The sequence below is a fragment of the Piliocolobus tephrosceles genome, chromosome 4 (assembly GCF_002776525.5).
Source record: "Piliocolobus tephrosceles isolate RC106 chromosome 4, ASM277652v3, whole genome shotgun sequence".
In the NCBI taxonomy this organism is placed as follows: Eukaryota; Metazoa; Chordata; class Mammalia; order Primates; family Cercopithecidae; genus Piliocolobus; species Piliocolobus tephrosceles.
In genome coordinates this window covers 109,919,620-109,932,497 of record NC_045437.1, presented here as the reverse complement: position 1 = coordinate 109,932,497, position 12,878 = coordinate 109,919,620, and positions in this window count along the sequence as shown.

Sequence of the window (12,878 nt, the reverse complement as noted above, 5' to 3'; positions counted from 1 at the left end):
TATCTGATTCTTCTCTCTTTTCCTCTTTATTAGTCTGTCATCTGTCTATCCATTTTGTTAATCTTTTCAAAAACCAGCTCCTGGATTTATTGATTTGTTGAAGGGTTTTTGTGTCTCTAGCTCCTTTAGTTTGCTCTGATCTTAGTTATTTCTTGTCTTCTGCTAGCTTTTGAATTTGTTTGCTCTTGCTTCTCTAGTTTTTTTAATTGCCATGTTAGGGTGTTGATTTCAGCTCTTTCCTGCATTCTCCTGTGGGCATTTAGTGCTATAAATTTCCCTCTAAACACTGCTTTCGCTGTGTCTCAGAGATTCTGGTACATTGTGCCTTTTTTATTGGTTTCAAAGAACTTATTTATTTCTGCCTTAATTTCATTATTTACCCAGTAGTCATTCAGGAGGGCTTGTTCAGTTTCCATGTATTTGTGCAGTTTTGAGTGAATTTCTTAATCCTGAGTTCTAATTTGATTGCACTGTGGTCTGAGAGACTGTTTGTTATGATTTCTGTCCTTTTGCATTTGCTGAGGAGTGTTTTACTTTCAATTATGTGATCAATTTTAGAGTAAGTGTGATGTGGTGCTGAGAAGAATGTATAGTCTGTTGATTTGGGGTGGAGAGTTCTGCAGATGTCTATTAGGTCTGCTTGGTCCAGAGCTGAGTTCAAGTCCTGAATATCCTTGTTAATTTTCTATCTCATTGATCTACCTAATATTGATAGTGGGGTGTTAACATCTCCCACTATTATTGTGTGGGAGTCTAAGTCTCTTTGTAGTCTCTAAGAACTTGCTTTATGAATCTGGGTGTTCCTGTATTGGGTGCATGTATGTTTAGGATGGTTAACTTCCCTTGTTGCATTGATCCCTTTACCATTATATAATGCCCTTCTGTGTCTCTTTTGATCTTTGTTGGTTTAAAATCTGTTTTTCAGTGACCAGAATTGCAACCCCGCTTTTCTTTTTATTTGCTTGGTAAAAATTCCTCCATCCCTTTATTTTGAGCCTATGTGCATCTTTGCATGTGAGATGGGTCTCCTGAATACAGCACACAGATGGGTCTTGACCCTTTATCCTATTTGCCAGTCTGTGTCTTTTAATTGGGGCATTTAGGCCATTTACATTTAAGGTCAATATGGTTATGTGTGAATTTGATCCTGTTATGATGATGCTAGCTGGTTATTTTGCCCGTTATTTGATGCAGTTTCTTCATAGTAGCCTTTCTTTCTGGCTGCCCTTAACATTTTTTCCTTCATTTCTACCTTGGTGAATCTGATCATTATGTATCTTGGGATTGCTCTTCTCGAGGAGTATCTTTGTGGTGTTCTCTGGTTCAATACCCCTTTTTAACAACAGATACATGAACCAGACAGAAAATTAACAAGAAAATACTGGATTCAAACTGCACATTAGAGCAACTGAACTTAAACAGATATGTACAGAATTTTTCACCCAAAAGCAGCAGAATGTGTATTTTTCCTAGTGTACATGGAACATTATCCAGGATAAACCAAATATGAAGCCATAAAACAAGTCTTAGCAAACTCAAGAAGATTAAAATCATAATATTATTGTTTTCAGGATGACAGTATAAAATTAGAAATCAGTAACAGGAGAAATTTTGGAAAAGTCCCAGATATGTGGAAATTAAACAGCGTGTTTCTGAAAAATCAATGGATCAAATAAGAATCAAAGGTAAGTTTAAAGTGCTCACTTCAGGCCGGGCGCGGTGGCTCAAGCCTGTAATCCCAGCACTTTGGGAGGCCGAGACGGGCGGATCACAAGGTCAGGAGATCGAGACCATCCTGGCTAACATGGTGAAACCCTGTCTCTATTAAAAAATACAAAAAACTAGCCGGGCGAGGTGGCAGGTGCCTGTAGTCCCAGCTACTCGGGCGGCCGAGGCAGGAGAATGGTGTAAACCCGAAAGGCGGAGCTTGCAGTGAGCTGAGATCCGGCCACTGCACTCCAGTTTGGGTGACAGAGCGAGACTCCATCTCAAAAAAAAAAAAAAAAAGTGCTCACTTCAGTAGCACATATACAGAAGGAATTTTTAAAATTTTGATATAAATGGCAATAAAAATACAATATATCAAAACCTGTGGGGTGCAGCAAAAGTAGTGCTAAAAGGGAACTTTATAGTTATAAATGCCTACATTAAAAAAGAAGAAATATCTTAAACAAAAAAATTAATGTTATGCCCCAAGGAGCTAGAAAAAGAACACCCTAAATCCAAAGTTAACGGGAAGAAGGGAATAATGATATCAGAGCAGAAATAGATCAAATAGAGAACAGAAAAACCATGTAAAAAAATTAATAAAACCAATACTTGATTATTTGAAAAATAATTTTTTTTTTGAGACAGAGTTTTGCTCTGTTGCCCAGGCTGGAGTGCAGTGGTGCGACCTCAGGTCACTGCAACCTCTGCCTCCTGGGTTCAAGCAGTTCTCCTGCCTCAGCTTCCCAAGTAGCTGGGACTATCGGCATGCACCCCCACGCCTAGAAATTTTTTTTGTATTTTTAGTAGATACAGGGTTTCACCATGTTGGCCAGGCTGGTCTCAAACTCCTGACTTCTCAGGTGATCCGCTGGCCTCGGCCTCCCAAAGTGCTGGGATTACATGCATGAGTCACCATGCCCAGCCTTGAAAAATAAATAATATCAAATTCCAAGATAGACTAAGAAAAAAAAAAGACAAGACTGGAATAAATAAAATCAGAAATGTAAGTGGAGGCCATACAATACATATCTCAAAAATAAAAAATATCATAATAATTATGAAAAAGCATCTGCCAACAAATTGCATAACTTATAAAAGTTAATAAACTACTATAAAACAGTAACTTTCAAGAATAAATTAGAAAGAAATAGAAAGCTTGAACAAACTATTATAATAATAAATAAAGACACTGAAGAAGTAATTAGAAACCTTCCAACAAAAACAAAGCTTGGGACTAGATGGCTTTATGGCTGAATTTTATCAAACATTCAAAGAAGAATTATTACCAATACTTAACTCTCTCAGAAAAAAAAGCTGGGAGAGTATTTACAAACATACTTTACAATGCCAGCATCATTTTCACAACTAAGCAAGAAAAAGACACCACAATAGGTATCGTTAGGCCAAAAAAAAAAAAAAAAAAAAAAAACTATAGGCCAATAACCCATATAATGTAAAACTCCTCAGTCAAATATTAGCAAACCAAATTCCACAACACATCAAAAAGAGTAGATGTCATGACCAAGTGGGATTTATCCCTGGCATGAAAGGCTGGTTTAACATAATCAATGTAATACATCACATTAACAGCACGAAAAACAGAAAACCACGTGATTATCTCAATTGACACAGAAAAGTACTTGACAAAGTTCCATGTCCATTCTTGATTAAAAAAACTCTTAACGGCCGGGTGCAGTGGCTCACACCTGTAAACCCAGCACTTTGGGAGGCCAAAGCAGGCAGATCACTTGAGGTCAGGAGTTCAAGACCAGCCTGGCCAACAAGGTGAAATCCAGTCTCTACTAAAAGTACAACAATTAGTCAGAGGTAATGGTGTGTGCCTGTAGTCGCAGCTACTCAGGAGGCTGAGGCAGGAGAGTCACTTGAACCCAGGAGGCAGAGGCTGCAGTGAGCCAAGATTACACCACTGCATTGCAGCCTGAGTGACAGAGCAAGACTCCTTCACAAAACAAACAAACAAAAAACTCTTAACAATTCATGTATAAAAAGCAAAATTCTGGCCAGGAGCAATGGCTCACACCTGTAATCCCGGCACTTTGTGAGGCCGAGGCGGGCAGATCATGAGGTCAGGAGTTTGAGATTGGGCTGACCAACATGGTGAAACCCCATCTCTATTAAAAATATAAAATTTAGCTGGGCGTGGTGGCACAACGCCTGTAATCCCAGCTACTCAGGAGGCTGAGGCAGGAGAATCGCTTGAACCTGGGAGGCGGAGGTTGCAGTGAGCCAAGATCGCGCCACTGCACTCTAGCCCGGGCAACAGAGTGAGACTCCATTTCAAAAGAAAAAAAAAACTAGATACTGTGGGTCACTTCTAAGATGGCCGAATAGGAACAACTCTGGTCTGTAGCTCCCAGTGAGATCAATGCAGAAGACGGGTGATTTCTGCATTTCCAACTGCACTCTCAATATTAGACAGATCAACGAGACAGAAAGTTAACAAGCATATCTAGGACTTGAACAGAGCTCTGTTCAAGCTGACCTAACAGACATCTACAGAACTCTTCACCCCAAATCAACAGAATATACATTTTTCTCAGCACCACCTCAAACTTATTCTAAAATTGACCACATAATTGGAAGTAAAACACTCTTCAGCAAACATGAAAGAACAGAAATCATAACAAACAGTCTCTCAGACCACAGTCCAATCAAATTAGAACTCAGGATTAAGAAATTCACTCAAAACCACACAAATACACACAAATACATGGAAACTGAACAACCTGCTCCTGAATGACTACTGGGTATGAAATGAAGGCAAAAATAAATATTTTCTTTGAAGACAATGAGAAAAAAAAACAATGTACAGAATCTCTGGGACACATTTAAAGCAGTGTGTAGAGGGAAATTTATAGCACTAAATGCCCACAAGAGAAAGCAGGAAAAACCTAAAATTGACACCCTAACATCACAATTAAAAGAGCTAGAGAAGCAAGAGCTAACAAATTCAAGCTAGCAGAAGACAAGAAATAACTAAGATCAGAGCAGAAATGAAGGAGACAGAGACACAAAAAAAAAAACCTTCAAAAAAACTGATGAATCCAGGAGCTGTTGTTTTGAAAAGATCAATAAAACACATAGTCCACCAGCAAGACTAATAAAGAAAAAAAGAGAGAAGAATCAAATAGATATAATAAATGATAAAGGGGATATCACCCCAATCCCACAGAAATACAAACTACCCTCAGAGAATACTGTAAACACCCTATGTGAATAAACTAGAAAATCTAGAAGAAATGGATAAATTCCTAGACACATACACCCTCCCAAAACTAAACCAGGAAGAAGTTGAATCTCTGAATAAACCAATAACAGATTCTGAAATTCAGGCAGTAATTAATAGCCTACCAACCAAAAACAGCCCAAGACCACATGGATTCACAGCCAAATTCTACCAGAGGTACAAAGAGGAGCTGATATCATTCCTTCTGAAACTATTCCAAACAATAGAAAAAGAGGGAGTCCTCCCTAACTCATTTTATGAGGCCAGCATCATCCTGATACCAAAAACTGGCAGAGAAACAACAAAAAAGAGAATTTTAGACCAATATCCCTGATGAACATCGATGCAAAAATCCTCAAGAAAACACTGGCAAACCGAATCCAGCAGCACATCAAAAACCTTATACACCGCGATCATGTTGGCTTCATCAAGGCTGGTTCAACATATGCAAATCAATAAACGTAATCCATCACATAAACAGAACCAAAGACAAAAACCACATGATTATCTCAATAGATGCAGAAAAGGCCTTCAACAAAATTCAACAGCCCTTCATGCTAAATACTCTCAATAAACTAGGTATTGATGGAACGTATCTCAAAATAATAAGAGGTATTTATGACAAAACCAAGCCAATACCATACTGAATGTGCAAAAACTGGAAGCATTCCCTTTGAAAACCAGCACAAGACAAGGATGCCCTCTGTCACCACTCCTATTCAGCATAGTGTTGGAGGTTCTGGCTAGAGCAATCAGACAAGAGAAAGAAATAAAGGATATACAATTAGGAAAAGAGGAAGTCAAATTGTCTCTGTATGCAGATGACAAGATTGTATATTTAGAAAACCCCATCATCTCAGCCCCAAATCTCCTTAAGCTGATAACCAACTTCAGCAAAGTCTCAGGATACAAAATCAATGTGGAAAAATCACAAGCATTCCTATACACCAATAATAGACAAACAGAGAGTCATATCATGAGTGACCTCACATTCACAATTGCTACAAAGAGGATAAAATACCTAGGAATACAACTTACAAGAAATGTAGAGGACCTCTTCAAGCAGAACTACAAACCACTGCTCAATGAAATAAAAGAGGACACAAACAAATGGAAGAATATTCCATGCTCATGGATAGGAAGAATCAATATTGTGAAAATGGCCATACTGCCCAAGGTAATTTATAGATTCAATGCTATCCCCATCAAGCTACCACTGACTTTCTTCACAGAATTGGAAAAAACTACTTTAAACTTCATATGGAACCAAAAAAGAGCCTGCATAGCCAAGACAATCCTAAGCAAAAAGAACAAAGCTGGAGGCATCATGCCACCTGACTTCAAACTATACTACAAGGCTACAGTAACCAAAACAGCATGGTACTGGTACCAAAACAGATATATAGACCAATGGAACAGAACAGAGACCTCAGAAATAACACCACACATCTACAACCATCTGATCTTTGACAAACCTGACAAAAACCAGCAATAGGTAAAGGAATCCCTATTTAATAAATGGTGCTGGGAAAACTGGCTAGCCATATGTACAAAGCTGAAATTGGATCCCTTCCTTACACTGTGTACAAAAATTAACTCAAGATGGAGTAAAGTCTTAAATGTAAGACCTAACACCATAAAAATCCTATAAGAAAACCTAGGCAATACCATTCAGGACATAGGCGTGGGCAAAGACTTCATGACTAAAACACCAAAAGCAATGGCAACAAAAGCCAAAATTGACAAATGGGATCTAATTAAACTAAAGAGCTTCTGCATAGAAAAAGAAATTATCATCAGCATGAACAGGCAACCTACAAAATGGGAGAAAATTTTTGCAATCTACCCATCTGACAAAGGGCTAATACCCAGAATCTACAAAGAACTTAAACAAATTTACAAGAAAAAAAACAAACAACCCCATCAAAATGTGGGCAAACGATATGAACAGACGCTTCTCAAAAGATGACATTTATGCAGCCAACAGACATATGAAAAAATGCTCATCATCACTGGTCATCAGAGAAAGCAAATCAAAACCGCAATGAGATACCATCTCATGCCACTTAGAATGGCAATCATTAAAAAATCAGGAAACAACACATGCTGGAGAGGATGTGGAGAAATAGGAACGCTTTTACACTGTTGGTGGGAGTGTAAATTAGTTCAACCATTGTGGAAGACAGTGTGGTGATTCCTCAAGGATCTAGAACTAGAAATACCCCCTTTGACCCAGTGATCCCATTACTGGGTATAGACTCAAAGGATTATAAATCATTCTACTATAAAGACACATGCACATGTATGTTTACTGCAGCACTATTCACATTAGCAAACACTTGGAACACATCCAAATGTGCATCCATGATAGACTGGATTAAGAAAATGTGGCACATATACACCATGGAATACTATGCAGCCATAAAAAAGGATGAGTTCATGTCCTTTGCAGGGACATGGATGAAGCTGGAAACCATCATTCTAAGCAAATTATCACAAGGACAGAAAACGAAACACCGCATGTTCTCACTCATAGGTGGGAGTTGAATAAGGAGAACACATGGACATGGGGAGGGGAACATCACACACTGGGGCCTGTTGGGGGTTGAGGGGCTTGGGGAGGGATAGCATTAGGAGAAATACCTAATGTAAATGATTAGTTGATGGGTGCAGCAAACCAACATGGCACATGTATACCTATGTAACAAACCTGCATGTTGTATACATGTACCCTAGAACTTAAAGTATAATAGTAAAAAAAACTAAAATTCCTCTACATAATAAATGTCATTTATAAAAAAGCCCATAGCTAACACTGTAATCAATGGGGTAAAACTAAAAGCTTTTCCTCTGTGATCCAGAACAAGACATAAATGTCCACTCTCACCACTTTTACTCAGAATAGCACTAGAAATATTAGCAAGACCAATCAAATGAGAAAAAGAAATAAAAGGCATCCAAATCAAAAAGATGTAAAACTATCTCTATTTGCAGATAGCATGATCCTATGTGTAGAAAACTGTAAAGATTACACACACACAAAAGCTAGAGCTAATAAATGAATTCAGTAGAGTTTCAGGATACAAAATTAACATATAAAAATCAGTAGCAATTATATAGACTAACAAAAAAAATTTGAAGAAGAAATTAAGAAAAAATCCTATTACAATGGCATCAAAAAACACCTAGGAATAAATTTAACAAGGGGATAAATTTAACAAGGGGATGAAAGATTTGTCTTCAGAAAATTTTAAAACATTGATGAAGGAAATTGAAGAAGACAAAAATGAATTGATATTCTGTGTTAATGAATGGGAAGAATTAATATTGTTTAAATGTCCATACTACTCAAAGCAATATACAGATTTAATGCAATCTCTATCAAAATTCCAAGGGCATTGTTTATGGAAATAGAAAAAACAATTCTAAAATCTATATGGAGCCAAAATAACCCAAATAGCAAAAGCAGTACTGAGAAAGACAAACAAATCTGATGGCTTTACACTTCCTAATTTAAAATTGTATTATAAAGCTACAGCAATAAAAACAGTATTGTGCTGGTATAAAAAAAAGACATGCAGACCAGTGGAACAGAGAAGAGAGCCCACAAATAAATCCAAACATCTATGGTCAACTAATTTTTGACAATGGCACAAGAGGACACAATGAGGAACAGATAGCCTCTCCAATAAAAGGTGCTGGGAAAACTGGATTTACACATGCAAAGGAATACAATTAGATTCTTATCTCATGCCAAGCTCAAAAATCAACTCAAAATGGATAAAAGACATAAGTGTGAAACCTGACACCATACAACTCCTAGAAGAGAACATAGAGGGAAAGCTCCTCAACATAGGCTGTGGCAATAATTTGGATATCACCTCAAAAACTCAAGTACAGCAATAAAAATATATAAATGGTACCACTTCAAACTAAAATGCTTCTGCACACCGAAGGAAACAATCAACAAAGAGAAAAGACAACCTACAAACTTTTGAGAAAACAATTGCAACCACATATCTGATAAGGGGTAAAATCTATAAAGAACAATTAAAACTCAATAGCAGAAAAATAAATAACCCAATTAAAAATGGGCAAAGGACTGGAACAGACATTTCACCAAAGAAGTCACAAAAATGGCCAACAGGTATATGAAAATGTGATCAACATCACTAATCATAAGGCAAATGCAAATCAGAACCACTATGAGATATCACCACACCCATATTAGAATAGCTAGGACCTAAAAGACAAAAGATAACAAATGTTGGCAAGGGTATGGAGACCAGGGAACCCCTGCACAATATTTGGTAGGAGTGTAGGTTGATACAGCCATTATGGAAAACATTATAAAGGTTGCTGACTGGGCACAGTGGCTCACACCTGTTATCTTGGCATTTTGGGAAGCCGAGGCAGGTGGATCACTTGAGCTCAGGAGTTAGAGACCAGTCTGGGCAACATGGCAAACATGGCAAAACCCCATCTCCACCAAAAGTACAGAAAATTAGCTGGGTGTGGTGGTGCATGCCTGTGGTCCCAGCTACTTGGCAGGCTGAGGTGGCAGGATCGTTTCAGCCTGGGAAGCAAGAGGTTGCAGTGAGCTAAGATCATGCCACTGCATTGCAGCGGTGACAGAGTGAGATCCCATCTAAATAAATAAATAAAGCTTCCTAAAAAATTAAAAATTGAAATGCCATATGATATGGTTTGGCTGTGTCCCCACCCAAATCTCATCTTGAATTGCAGTTCCGGTAATCCCCACATGTCGTGGTAGGGACCTGGTGGGAGGTAATTGAATCATGGGGCGGGGAGGGGGGGGGGCTCCTGTTTTCCTGATAGTAAGTAAATTTTCACAAGATCTGATGGTTTTATATAGGGGCTTTTCCTCCTTTTGCTTGGCACTTCTCCTTGCTGCCGCCATGTAAAGGATGTGTTTGCTTCCCCTTCAGGCATGACTGTAAGTTTCCTGAGGCCTCCCCAGCCCTGTGGAACTGTGAGTCAATTAAACCTCTTTCCTTTATACATCACCCAGTCTCGGGTATGTCTTCACTAGCAGTGTGAGAATGGATTAATACACCATATCACCCAGCAGTCCCTCTTCTTTACCACCTTGTAAAGATATTTACACTCTTATGTTTATGGCAGCATTATTCACAATAGCCAAAATATGGAAACAGTGTAAATGCCATAGAAAAACAAATACATAAATATGATATATGTACATAATGGAATATTTTTCAGCCTTAGAAAAGAAGATCCTGCCACTTGCTACAACATGTATGGACCTGGAGGACATTATGCTAACTGAATAATCCAGACACAGAAAGGAAAATGTGTCTGGGTGCAGTGGCTCAGGCTTGTAGTCCCAGGACTTTGGGAGTCTGATGCAAGAGAATTGCTTGAGGCCAAGAGTTCAAGACCAGCCTGGGCAATATAGCAAGACCCTGTCTCTAGAAAAAAAAAATTTGTTTTAATTAGCCAGGTGTGGTGGCACATGCCTGTAGTCCCATAACATCATGTAGTCATAGCTACTCAGGAAGCTGAGGCAAGAGGATTGTTTGAACCCAGTTTGTTACAGTGAGCTCTGATCATGCCACCACACTCCAACCTGGGCAACAGAGTGTGACTATTTTTTTAAAAAAGAGCTAATTTCCAGCATTCATCATGCTAATTAACAAGTCATGAGAATCAACAATAAACTCCATTAAAAATTAAAACAAGAAAAACATTACATGATCTCATTTATATGTGGAATATTAAAAAATCTGAAAAACACAGAAAAAGAACTGACAGTGGTTACCATGGCTGAGGGAGAGGGAGGAAATGTGGAGATGTAGATCAAAGGATAAAAAGTAGGTGATATGTAGAATGAATGTCTAGAGGTCTAATATACAATATAAGAAGTCAAGTAGTAAAATTGTATTGTATTAGGAATTCTTGTTAAATAAGCATATTTTAGCTGCTCTTATTACAAAAATACAAAGTAACTCTCTGAAATGATAAATATGTTAATCTGCTTCGCTAGTGTAACTACTTTACTATCTATATGCATCCCATAATGCCGTGTTGTAAACCTCAAATACACATAATTTATCTCTGAAGAAACAGAGGAGGATGAAGGACAGAGCAAGATGGCAAAATAGAACTACTTAGCTGTTGTCTCACTGCAGAAACATCATCTGGAATGACTAGCAACATACATAAATACCTTCATGAGAGCTAGGGAGCCCAGGTGAGAGATCAGAGTATATGGTTGTAACATAATAAGAAAAGATGCATTGGAGAGGGTAGAAAGGACAGTTTTAATTACCTGAATCACTTCTCCCCCAGAGAGAGATACTATGCACTTGGGGGAGAAATGTAAGTGAACATAGGGTTCTGCCTTGTTCCCTAACATTTGGCCCCCAACAATAAAACCAAGCATTAGGCATACCCCCAAAGCCGCTAAATCCAGGTCAGTACCCATAGTTTGATCCTTCTGACCTGCTCCAGTGGCAGGCAAGATCCCACAGCCCCTTCAAAATTTACTGAATGTCTGGCCTTCATCACTGCCAGCTGACTACAGTAGCGTCTGTACCAGAAAAACCTCAGAGGCAGAGAGGCAGGCATCAGCAAATACTTTAGGTACACCTAACACTGTACGAGCCAGTAGCCACAGCTCCATTTAGGGTAAATGCCCTATATTGGTGTACCTTTTTTAAATCTTTTATATCATATTTTTATTGTATCTTTTCTATGTTTGGATATATTTAGATACACAAAACTTAGCATCATATCACAATTGCCTACAGTATTCAGTGCAGTCACATGCTGTACAGGTTTGCAGCCCAGGAGCAATAGGCTGTATCATACAGCCTGGGTGTCTAACTGGCTGTGCCATCTTGGTTTGTGTAAGCACACTCTGCAATGTTCACACAATGACAAAATCATCTAACAACACATTTCTCAGAATGTATTCCTGCCATTACATGATGCATGACTGTATTTAAAACTGTAAGCCTTTTTAGAAAATTCTTTAAGAAAGGGAGTCCAAGGGCCTGTCACCAGATGTATCTTAGCTAAGACAAATAGTCATTTCCTGGCACATTGAACTTTCTCAGGCAGGCACTTTAAGGAGTGCTGGTTTTATCTGAGGGCCATGGTCTTATGCTGTTAGAAGCCATGCTAGAGTTTGGTCAGTTTTCTCAGCGCTGACCAAAGTTGTCATGTAGTGAGAGTTCTGCCGTTTTCACCTGCAAAGTCTTCCCCAGATGCTTCTGTCCATTCTCCCAACACTTTTTTTTTTTTTTTTTTTGAGACAGAGTTTTGCTCTTATGCCCAGGCTGGAGTGTAATGGCGTGATCTTGACTCACCACAACCTCCACCTCCTGGATTCAAGTGATTCTCCTGCCTCAGCTTCCTGAGTAGCTGGAATTACAGACATGCGCCACCACACCCGGCTAATTTTTGTATTTTTTTTAGTAGAGACGGGGTTTCTCCATGTTGGTCAGGCTGGTCTCAAACTCCTGACCTCAGATGGTCCACCTGCCTCGGCCTCCCAAAGTGCTGGGATTAAAGATGTGAGCCACTGCACCCACCCTCTTCCAACACTTTTTATTTCTGTAGCGTTAACATTCCTGTGAACATTCCATCTTTGTTTTTCACCCCTGTCTGCACCTCTGCTGTTGGTGAGGGGCTTCTGGTCATTACATGTGGACTGCCCTGCTCTGTACCTCCCAGCCTTTCTGCCAACAGCGTTGGCCTCACAGTGTTGTCCCGGAGATTAAGCAAGGTGGGTATAATGTGCCAAGTCCCCTACTTGACACAGCAGGCACCTAGCAGAGGCTGAGCTCAGTGAGTTAGTGGGGATGTTGGTATGTGCCTTCCCTTGTTTTTAGCAGAGGCTGGGCTCAGTGAGTTAGTGGGGATGTTGGTATGTGCC